Source organism: Chiroxiphia lanceolata, chromosome 12 (genome assembly GCF_009829145.1).
Source record: "Chiroxiphia lanceolata isolate bChiLan1 chromosome 12, bChiLan1.pri, whole genome shotgun sequence".
NCBI classification, from domain to species: domain Eukaryota; kingdom Metazoa; phylum Chordata; class Aves; order Passeriformes; family Pipridae; genus Chiroxiphia; species Chiroxiphia lanceolata.
Window position 1 is genome coordinate 11,516,094 of NC_045648.1, and position 11,998 is coordinate 11,528,091.

Here is an 11,998-nt window from a genome sequence, read left to right on the forward strand (position 1 = left end):
TTCAATGATTAACTCCACTTAAAACCCAATCCTTGTATGCCTGTTGACAAAAATCTCTGCAATATAGAAGATTTAATAGCAATACTTGGCATAAAATATTTTGGCAAAATGAACGAAATATCACATCAAACACAGTTGAAAGGCAAACTTCCCAGCCAACAGAACAGTTTTATCAGACTCCAGATTCCAATGTTCTTTTACTGTGGCAAAATCAAAATTGCTTCTGTCTTATAGAATTCCTTTGGTCAAGGTGAAATCCCTTTAGATATTGTCATTTGTCTTCTTTGCAGGGATGTAGTACATATTCTATTATGGCAAGACTCTCTGCTTCCTTGCTCAAAACTGTAAAATATATTGTTGTCCTGTTTCACAGAATTTAAAGCTGTTCTGATGAATACACAACTTTCATTGGGAGTTTAAAAAAACCCCAACTTTCACGCCTCATTTATTTAGAAGCTCTTTGCCTTATCGCTGCTCCAGCTATTTATAGCATTGCCTTTCTGTTTATCAAAGGCAACTTTCTTCCTTCTCCTTTACATTTTTAAAGGAAAAAAAATAAAAAGCAACCTTTCCACTGACATTATTCTCATAACACATACCAAATTGATTTGAAAACATTAGATCCGCCAAATTTCTCCTCCATGTTGAACTGTAATCTAAATATGCCTTCCTTATTTATGTAAGTGGAGGTTTATTTACTGAAGAGATAATTTTTTTGGAGGATTTTCCTAATGAGTATGGTCAGAGCAGCTCAAATTTTTGAATTAGTTTTTCATTTTTAATTTTTGGAACATCAATTTTCAGACAATTTTTGGACATATAATTAAACACGAAGTTAATTATCTGTTTACAAAGCCTCCTTTGATGCATGGCTTTGACTGCAGGGAGGCTGTGATCTGAGCCCAGCACCAACCCTGCTGCCAGGCTGCTGCACAGCACACCACAGCTCCTCAGGGTGGGACAGGGACAATCCTGAACAGGCCTCTGGCACTGGGAGAGAGCTCCAGGCCTTCTCATCGAGGCTCCTACTTGCATGTCCCCCAAGATGACCAGAGAGAACCTGCAGAACCCTCACTGAGGGGCAGGTTTTGGCCCTTGTTTGTTGTAACAGGTGCAAGTCCAGTTAGAAATGCATCCCATAAACTGGAAATATGGTCTCAGCAAAAATCCCCGTTCTCACACATTTTTAAATCTCAAAACCTGCAACTTTTGTGCTGGGTTGTTACACGATTTCAGAAGGTACTTGTAAAATTCAAAGGAAAGCTCATTTACAATTTTTTATGTTGTGAAAATGGATGATGTTTACAGAGCCTTACATTTGTCTTGGTTATTTATGTCATGTTAAAAACTTCAATGCACTTATGCCTGACCCCGCCTGCCCTGAGCACAGGGCAGTGTCCCAAAGTGCTCTGATCAAATGCTCTGATCCTGCAGACACGGAGAACATCCCTGATTGCAAGCAGGTGAACAGTCCCCACTAGGGTAAAGTGGCACAAAATTGAGTCAAAGAAAATAGGAAAATAGAAATTTTGAAGATTCCAAGAATCCTACAGTGAGCCCTCCACAGACTCAGGGGCCTGTCCTTTTGGAGTTAATTGAACAAAGTCCAAATTTTTTTAGCTGAGCGAATATCACAGAGGTAACAAATTCCACAGGTAAACACATCTGCTCTACCTGAGCACCAAAAGCATTGCACACTGGCCCTGAAATGCTACCTTGTCAACAAGATGAAACTACATCTGTTCATTGCTCCCCTCCTTCCACACTCATTTCAATCCTATGCTCTTGTCACCACACTGGCTACAGTCAAAAATGTCAGGTGATTCGTAACCAATTTCCTTTGTCCACACAGGAGGCCATCGAGCCCATCTTCTCTTTCAGCCAGAGGGTGTCATGTACATATCCCCTCTTTTGCTCATTTCAACAATATTCACGTAATTTTGTAGTTTAAAATTATTCCAGGGTAGTACATATTAATATGAAAATAAAAGAAAATTAAAAAAAATATGAATTTGCAGTTAAACTTTAACATAGACTGGAGGGCAAATGTTTAATCCTCTGTATACATTGTGTAAATGTGAAGATGATGCAGACAAGGGTGGAATACCTCCAAGTTTATATTGGCAGAAAAAAGACAATCTAGCTAGCTGTTCCTAAAATTACTAATTGAAATAATAGCTCTTGAGTAACATGTTTATAACATAGATAAAAATATTGCAGGATCTCCAGACAAATCAGGTAGGATTACACTGCAGTTAGGAGTGATATTCTAATGAAAATATAGACATGAGTTTAGTTTAAGTGAGAAATAAGTCTCTCAAATATCACACATTATTTTCTCCATAAGAAGTATCCCTGTATTTTCAGTACCTTCTCTGGCCTACACAACGTGACATCTGTTTTTCATACAGATGTGAAAACCTGGAATGATAGCATTGGTTCTGAAATTGATTCCTACCAGAGATGTCCAATTCCACTAAAAAGGGTTCAGTTTCTACTTGGGTTTTGTTTTAGGCTAATTCCTGTTCAATTTTATTTTTTATGTTAAGCTGCAAATTTGCACTAATAGGAGCTGGTATTTCCACAAGAGCTGTAATATCTTGCTCTTTAGTTATCAAAAAATCCTGTATTCTGCACATGTCCTCTGTTAATGTGAATTATTTGTTAGCTGTTAGGTGGATTTATGCTTTTCATCTTAGCCTGAACTTCCCTCATGAGCATTCAGATAAATTATTTTGAAGGCATTCAGGAGCTAAGCATCCAACTGTATTATGTTAATATTACACGATATCTGTATTCATGTATCACAAATGACTGGGCTATAGTTTACTTAATATTTTTCTTTATTATATAAATATGGAGTCTTAATGCCAATGCATTAGTTCCTATTTCTCCACAGTGTTTCAGATTGTACTGGTCCCGTTGATGCCATAATTGAGGTTAAGCATAAGTGCTGCCTGAGATGGGTTCCTATTCCCCAACGTGACGTTTGTCTCTGGTATGTGACAGAAGATTGCTTTACTCTTTGCTCATTAATATAAATACATCTTATCCTCTCTTTGCACCAGCTGTGTGCCACAAAATCATTTTCTTGATTATGTTACTTATAGTCATGCACATTTTGGGAATATTCCACGTACCTATTTATGGAATTACACCTGAAAATGCAGTTACTCACATTTCAAATAATTGGGGGGAAATACAGATTTCTAACTTTAAAGTGCATTTGAGTGCATGCAACACAGGTAAATTAAGATGAAGCACTGAACTTCAACTCTGTTTCCTGGTTTGAGCTTCATTGTGCCACCTTAATATTGGGTTAGCATAGTATGCACATAGAAAATTTGTTACAAGATTTGTGAATAAGTGATTCTCATCTCCTTTGTTAGGAAAATTGACTCCATTACAGGAGAGAAGAGACATCAAGCTAACATTACATGAAGTCATAATCCTCTATTGAGACATAGCACAATGACATTGTTAACATTAGTATGCAATATTTATTATAAATAAAAGAGGCTATTGAGGCTTTCAACCCATAATCAGCTCTGTATGGATGACTTCACTGTACGAACACAGTGGAGTGATAATGAGGATAAAAGATTTATTTATACCTAAACATATTCTCATTAGTAATTCTGCACTAGCATGTAACAGATACAATTGGAGGACCAGTAGGGTTTTTGTGTTTCTTTTTTTTTTTTTTTTTTCCTTGTTTCTTTGTTTGATTTTGTTTATGTTTTTAATTACTATTTATTGTTTGCACTTTGACTATGGACATTTAGTATGAAAAAAAAGAAATTAGTTAATGAGTTTATTGTGTATTGTTAATTCTCATGAATGAAGAATGATTCCATTTTTATGGAATACAGTATCATCCCATCACTCCATAATATGGAGATCCAGTGGGCCATTAGCTCAGACCTTCATAAAAAGGGGGAATTGTTTTTGAAGAGATCCTACCTGCACATGTAACACACAGCCATGAAGCACCATAGTGTCATGTAAGATTTCTTACTGACCTGCCTTTTATATTCTTTTCCAAACACCATATTTTACTCTTCTTTTAACAGTAAAGGACTAACCTACACTGCATAGAAGGTACCCAAAGAGTTGCCTACATACCCTTCCAAGATCTCTCATGGACTTTGTCATCTCACAGTCTATTTGGAGGAAATTAAATTCAGCTTAATGTCAAATTCTCTGTACTACGTCACTGTCTTACTACCATAGATCCCTCCTCTCTGGGACCTGGGTTTACTTTCAGCCTACCTGGTTTCACATTTACCTTTGTCAGGTGAAACCTAACAAAAATAAGGCAATGGTCCAAAGTATATGTGCATACTTCACATTTGAATACCATTGGTTTTGTTCAAAAACCTTCTGGCTAGCCTAATTTGTCATCCTTAATTAAATGTCGGTGTTCTTAAAACAGTTTTCTTGGCAAAAACTTCAACGTATTTGGGGATATTTCACTACTAATGAAATTACAGTACAAGAAGAGTAAGTATGCTTATATATTGTATGGAGAATATTCTCTGTGTAACAATAATCACAGAATATGCTGAGTTGGAAGGGACCCACAAGGATCATTGAGTCCAAACCTTAGCCCTGCACAGAACCCACACCATAACTGCTACTTAACAGAATTGCCAGGAAAAAAGGTAATGCATTATTTTTTATCCTGGAAGAATGAAGTTCATCAGGTATTCATTTCTCATCCTGGGAATTACAGTGACATGGCTCATCTCTTTCTAAAACTGCATTTAAGTTGATTACATGTAAGCTGACTGATAAGAAAATCTTATTCATTTGAAAAACAAATCATTTAATTTAGAACCACTCAGCTCAGCAGAGAAAGTCCTTAACAACAATTACCAAGATATCTGAAGAATTCTACTCCACCTTCAGATGTAGATATAAAAACATATACTTTTCCTGTTAATTTCAGCTGTTCATTTTCAGCAATAAAAGCTCAAACTTCTTTTCATTGAAAAAGAAGACCAACCCCCTGAAAAATACGCTTTTCTATAGTCTGAGCACTCCTGTGGTCTTAGTCTTCCCCTTTTACTTAGTCTTTGCTTGTATAAAATTTTATTTATTCTACTGAAAGCAGGATTTAAAAATGAAAAAGCTTCAATTTTGAAAATCAAGATATCCAGCTAGATCTGCTTAAATGAACCAGCTATAAAAAATTAACACAGCTGTCATGAGTTTCTTTAATTTCCTGTGCTCTTTCTGACACCATACTTATAAACTCACAGGTTCCATTTAAAGAGATACAATGCTGAGAGCAAGTAAGTTCCTGTCACAATGTAATGGAACAAAAAATAAGAGATTGTATGAATTCCATATAATAGAAACAACATTTTGTTTAGATCTTACTACCCTAGGGTTTTTTTGCCTCAGTTGTGATGAAGTGCCTGAAGGGAACAGAAAGCTGAGCTTCACAATTTAGGTGAAATTCTTCCCATTAAAAAAAGTGTTTGCATGTATGTAATCTTATTTAAGTACACAATATAGATTTTCAGATTATCCATTTGGGATATGGATTATGAGCTTTAGCACATACAGTGACAAATTTTTTAGAAGTATTTCCACATTTATGATTTCAATTGTTTTGTGCTAATGATCACGACACACACAGGCTTGGAAGGTGACCCCTACTGCCTCTCCTGTCAATCCAGCTCTTAACTCTTTAACTCCCCAAGGGTCCAGCCCAAGTCCCATTAAATGCAGTGGAAACATTCCCACTGACTTCACCAGAAACCAGATCAATACAGATCTTAAATTGAGTTATTGAACAACTATAATTTTCTTCTGATCCATGCATTTGTCAGGCATAAAAATAACCCAGTTTTGTTTCTTTAATGGGATATTCACAGTAGTGTAGGTGGCTGGTGCATCTGCAATCTGACAGAACAGATATCTCTTTTTGCAGAGAGTGTGTATAAGTTTCCCCATCTACCTCAGGAAAAGTCTTACAGAGCTATTCAGAACTCAGTACACGTTCTTTCCTCTTCACAATTCATTTTCCTTTTTTTTTTTTGTGACAACCTAGGCAATAATTCACAGCTCACTGGGCCTCCTAAATAACCCCCTTTATATTTACATGGTAGGCATTCCCCCCATTACCCTGCAGGATTCAGCCGTATTGGCAGGCAGTCATTAGGAATTCTTAAGACCATGGAGGTTTAACATATCCTTCTCTAGTTAGTGTCTTTGAAAACACCCTGCATGGCTACAATCTCAGCAAATATGTAGAAAATCTCAACAATTTAACAATAACATAAAATGTGTCATTTTGTAATTTCAAAGCGGTTCCTTCTTTGGGTGCCATGCAGACTCCCACAGGAAGCCTTTAAAGCTTAGAAGCATTTCACCCAATGGAGGATTGCTAAGTTTCTTTCTTTTGCTAGAAATTAAATGAGCTACTTGAGTCTCTTTGACAAAAGAGAGAGGTGCATACTTGCTTTGCATTATGTATTGCAGTTACTTTAGCCCAGCATCACTAAGAATTCTGGGGAAAATTAAAATTATGGAAAAATCACACCTGCAATTGATGAATGGAAAAAAGTCCTTTTAGGAAACACAGATGAATTAATACAAAGGTAGTAAAATGTGTTATGAGAAAGATGCCCAAGTCTAACTCTCACAGAAGTGAGATTTTCTCTAGAAGGTCATCTTTCACCAGAAAGACATGACCTGAGCATGAAAGAAGAGCCAAATTTCCAGGGCTTATGGTCTTGCCCTGACTGAGGATGCTCCCCCCAACTGATATCTTCCACTGCCACTGGAAGTCATTGGAGACACTGCTCTACAGCCTGCCCTGGCACTGACATCTCTCAGCTGGGTCACTTATTCCTTCCCTTTCCTAACACATGGACTAACAGCACCTCTTCAGAACCTTTAGTAACTGCCAAATTGTGTTATGGGGGCTTGTAGGAATATAAAAAGAGAAAATAGAGAAGTTGATTCATATTAGCATTGCTGATGCTTGTTAGTGGTAACTCTACTTGTTCTGAAGAAACCTCCAAACAAACCTCGAGTAACAGACTGCCAGTCATGTTCACAGTACTTTGCATCCTATGAGCCTTGAATTGCACTAACGTTCAAAATTTGATTTATTATTAAATGTTTCAAATTAATAGATCCCAAATAATTAATTAATATAACTCAATATATCAAAAGGCTTACATCAGCAAAAAATCCTGAGGAAAGTGATTTCATTGTGAAAAAAAAAATAAAGAATATAACCATATTTTTGTTTACAATCAGACTATTCTCTTTTTAATATTATCGGAAAGATTAACTGGGGTATCTGTTTCTTTGATGAGAACCAGAGCCTTCATGATACAATGCCTCATATGTGTCACATACAAAGTTATTAAATATGTCCAGATTTAAGGAGCTAATTCCGGGTAATTCTTAAAATAGGAGCCATTCACACTGATCCAGAAGTCATGACAGAATATGAAAAGTATGCAGGGATAGTTAATCTGCAATGTCATTGCTCATGTTAGAGACATTAGTAAAAGTATTTTGAAATCTTAAAAGACCAATAAGCACTTCAGTATATGTTTCTCACATTTACAAAGTTCAAATAACATGCTGACAGCTCCAGACAATTCACCACTGCAGTTGTAATGAAAGAAAAGGGTCCAAACCCCTGCAAATTGTTTGGGGTTTTCTTTAATCAAAGTGAATTGTTCTTAGTTATATTTTTTCTTATGGATTTCTGTAGCTTCTGAAGACTTCTCAGCTTCAAAATCTCTATAGAACACAGTGCCCCCCATCATTTGAAATGCTTTGATAATGCTTTTTTAAAAACTGCTGATTTGTTTAAAGTTTGAGCTAATAAAAAAAGTAACAACCTATTGAAAGGAAGCCTGGGTGTGGAGCGGTATTTTTGGATGCTAACTGGTCATGTGTACTAGCCATCCATGAAACATATGCTGAAAACACTCAAAAGTATTCAGAAATGCCTCTCTAAGTCATAAATCTTTTACAGGTAAAATTATGTGAGAGAAGGAATAGAAAAAGCGCATTCAACATCTGGAGTTAGATGAGTTTACTGAAGTAAAATTGCAAAATTAAATTTAGATGAACTTAATTAAAAAAGGGGATCCAATTTAATATGGACATTCATCAACTTCTCATTGAAAATCTTTCTTGCCTGAAGAAAATATAATAAAATTTGAACACAAAACCCATATAAAGGCTGAAATGAAGTGTGAAGGGATGGTCAAATAAAGAAATGCACTAAAACGGAACACTGTCTTTTTTCCTCATTTTAACACACATGTGCATATAAACACTTTCCCTTAATTGCACAGAATATTGAACTATTTTTAAACTCCGCAACAGTTAAACAAGTGAGCTGGTCATCTGTATGCCCTGAAGGTCATTATTCATTCAGAGGCATATGCTGTGTATTTACTGATAATATGAATATGGAAGTTTCTCTTTCTCTCTCCCTGTATGTATTTCTTGTTGGTCAAATTTTTCTCCTAGACCCTAAAGGACTTTATCTAACCCAGTTATATATTTTTAGTGCTTAAATGTCCATTATCCGAGAGGCTCTTGCTGAAGTGAATGGGAGTTTTGTCACAGGGCTGAGCCTCGGATGACTTACAATGGATTTTCGTTTGCCTCAGTTAAGACACAACAAATGAGGCTCTCTTGTTTTCCTTTGCTAGATCATTGCTGTCTTCTTTCTTTCATGGGAAAAAGATCTAGTAGTTTAGTACCAGTCACTTCTGGTTTCCATGAATTCTGTCTGTCAAAGTAGCATTGACTTTCAGCTCTCTAAGTCACGGTGCTTATAGAATTTGGTAGTGTCAAATAACAATTTGAAAAGTTAAGAATAGTGCTGTTAGTATCATATTATTTCCTTACAAACTGCCTTGATAATTTGTTGTTCTGCATGCTGGTTATGTGATCAAGTAACATGATATGAATGCTGTATTCTTTTATTTCTAATAAAGAACATTGCTAGAACAGTATGCTCTAAGGGAGATACTGTCCTTTATTAGAAACACATTCCCACATTATAAAAGTCACCCAGCAATAATGAAATGTAATCTGTCTTGAGGATTCATGATAACACAGTATTATGCTCATTTTTTGTATGAAAAGAACATGACTGAATAGGAATGCCATTGTTGTTGAATACATCTTTAAACTGAAGCAGAGATTTTATTGAACTACTTGGTTAATGACAATAAATTGCTAGAGGAATTCTGAATACAGGTTTTGTTTCCATGTCAGAAGAATTCTAGCTTCTGTGGTGTAATTTAATTCAAAAAGATATATACTTCAATAGCCTGCAACTGGCAGGACTGGGAAGTGGTGGCACTTGACATCTCTGTCACAGTGATCTAAAAGCAGCATGAGCATGACTGGCCCGGGGGAGGTCAAAGGGCTAAATCCTGCCTCTGTCAGTGGCCATCAGTCGATGCTAAGTGGAGGAGTAGAGCAGGCAGTGGTTTCCTCTCAATCCTTCCTACTTCCCCAGGTCCCAAAATACTCAACAAGGTATACGGCGTAACAGTGAGAATAATTTTGACCACAATATTATCACAAACAATATTATAATCTAAAAGTTAGGTCTTTCTTCCCAAAAAAGCCGAACACTTACGCACCAACATGAGTTCCTCTTAAAGAACTGTTCCACACTACCTAACTACCATAGAAAGTGCATCCCAAATGATGTACAAGTACGGCAGGATTCAGATATTCCCTCCTCCCTTTCTCTTTTACAAAAGAGGAGAATTTATCTCTGCAGCAGAAATTCTGTGCCTCAAGATGCACATAGATTACATCGCTTCACAAGTTCTCCACAGCAGTGTTTGAAAATCTGACTCAAGGTTTGAGCAACCAGACTAGTTACAACAAAGAAAGCATCACAAGAGAAAATAATTTGTAATTTCACAACTTATTGCTGAATTTTCAGCAGGAAGTAGCTACTGAATTTCCTTTTTGTGCGTTTTACTTTCCCTTTGGAGTCTGCCCAATGATTACATTCTTCAAAATGTACAATGTCAAACCTTCCAAGAGCAGTTACATTAGTAGAGAGGACAGTAAAAAAGGCCTTTTGATTTTAGTCAGACGAAAATTGCTCAAACTTGCGTCCTGAGCTCAATCTCTTGCAGATCAATATATGCTCTTACATCTTTCTATCATTGTACTGGTCAAGGGAAAGTACTTCATTTTTCACACAGATTCAGTTTCAGTGTAACATAACAGAAAACAGTAATATTCTAATGTGATTTACTATGGCATCTTTAGACTTACCACTGAGAGTGAACGCGAAGATCCTTAAATTTCTGGCATCAGTGTTTCTGTAAAGTCTGGCACGAATTCAGATGGGTTACCCTGCCAAAAGTCAGAGGAAAATATTCATCAGACAGATGATTATTTTTAATCACACTTTCCCAGTACCCATTTAAGCCTTACTTTATAAATGCCTACTGCAGGTTTAATGATAAGACCACTACAATAGATCTGGACGCAACACACCTGCACATTGACTTTTCAAGTGACTGTGAACCTGAATACCGATTCCCACAGGGTACTTTCTATAGAGAAACTCTCCTTTCATGAAAGTAACCCAACAGAGTTTACCAGAAAAATAAGTAACAGTAAATTGCAGTAAGTTTTAATAAACTTCAATAGAAAGACGCCTCCTGGAAAAAAGCAAACAAACAAAACCGCACACAATTGGCCAACCCTAAATTAACGAAGTGTACGCTCATACACAGTTCATTTGCCTTTCAGATCAAAGGGGTTTTGAAGTTCAAATAAATTTGCCTCCTAATAGTTTTAGTACAGGATTATCTCTCCTAACATCTGAAAAATAACATTCAGAGTTGGCATTTAACAGCTTATTTGTATTGCAGCACTTCAGGGACAAGCAAACTTGTAATTTCTACCATATGTGGAACGTTTCTTGCATTAAAGTATTGCAATTTCCAGACAGAAAAACAACTGAGAAAAACTCTAGCAAAAGGATTATTTTACAAAATACACGTATAACATACTTATTTTTGCATAAATTTGCATACTATACTGTAAATACCATTATGTACATATATACATTTGTTTCATTCATGTTTGTATGGTTATTTTATACATTACTCAAATTACTTCTGTTTACGAGAACATGAAAACTATTTTAAAGTGAAAGCAAAGAAATGGAATCGATGACAAGAAATATATAGGCAGGTGGAGAAATGTTCTTGGGTCAGGCCAGCTTTATGATCTTATAGCACTCAAATCCAAGCTGCCTCTGTACAATAACAGAGCAAATTCAAAACAAGAAAAAAGTGCAAAGAGCTAACATCAAGCCCTAGATGAAGACAGAGGGTCTCCACATCTCTCCTTTCCTCTTTTACTCAAGCTCCCACTGAAAATATTACCATTTTCACTATATAAAAACAAATTCCTTAGAGTGAGATTTTCAAAGACAAGTAGAGAACTGGGTGTCTAATTCCCTCAGGCAGTTTTGAAAAGTGCACGATAAATATACTATATAGCTCCTTATACATCAAACAATTTCCCAGTGCACTTCACATAAATCTTTAATCTAGATACTTTAATCTTCAAATCTTCATACAATAATCTTCAATGAAAGGTTCTTTCTGGGAGTTTACAGTATATTTAACACAATTTAAAAACTACTAGTGCATTGCCCTAGCTTTTAATACCCAGAAAATGTTTTATAAATTAGATCAACCACAACCTGGCCAAGGTTTCTGTATTTTTAATATCTTTGGAGGGAGATTACAACAAAAGGGTGCTGGAGGGAATGACTTAGCTGGTTTAGCACCCCAGAACCATAGCTGCTGATCCCAGAGTTTACTCAGTGTTTCACTTTTTCCAAGGTAAGGACTAGCATCTCTTCGTACATTATTGGGGAAAACAGCATATGTTACAGTGTATACTACTCTGCTTTGGCAGCTCTCTGTGTGCACATCTGGACATGGACATAGTTTCC

At 36.2% G+C, this 11,998-nt stretch overlaps 1 protein-coding gene across 1 annotated transcript in view; it reads right to left on the minus strand.

The window, feature by feature from the left end:
• SEMA6D (semaphorin 6D) overlaps positions 1–10,377 on the minus strand; it is a 132,939-nt gene extending 122,562 nt beyond the window's left edge. The window contains exon 1 of the mRNA XM_032699717.1: positions 10,297–10,377. The gene's annotated coding sequence lies outside the window, so the exon portion shown is untranslated. The remainder of the gene's footprint in view (positions 1–10,296) is intronic.
• Between the last annotated feature and the right edge of the window lie 1,621 nt (positions 10,378–11,998).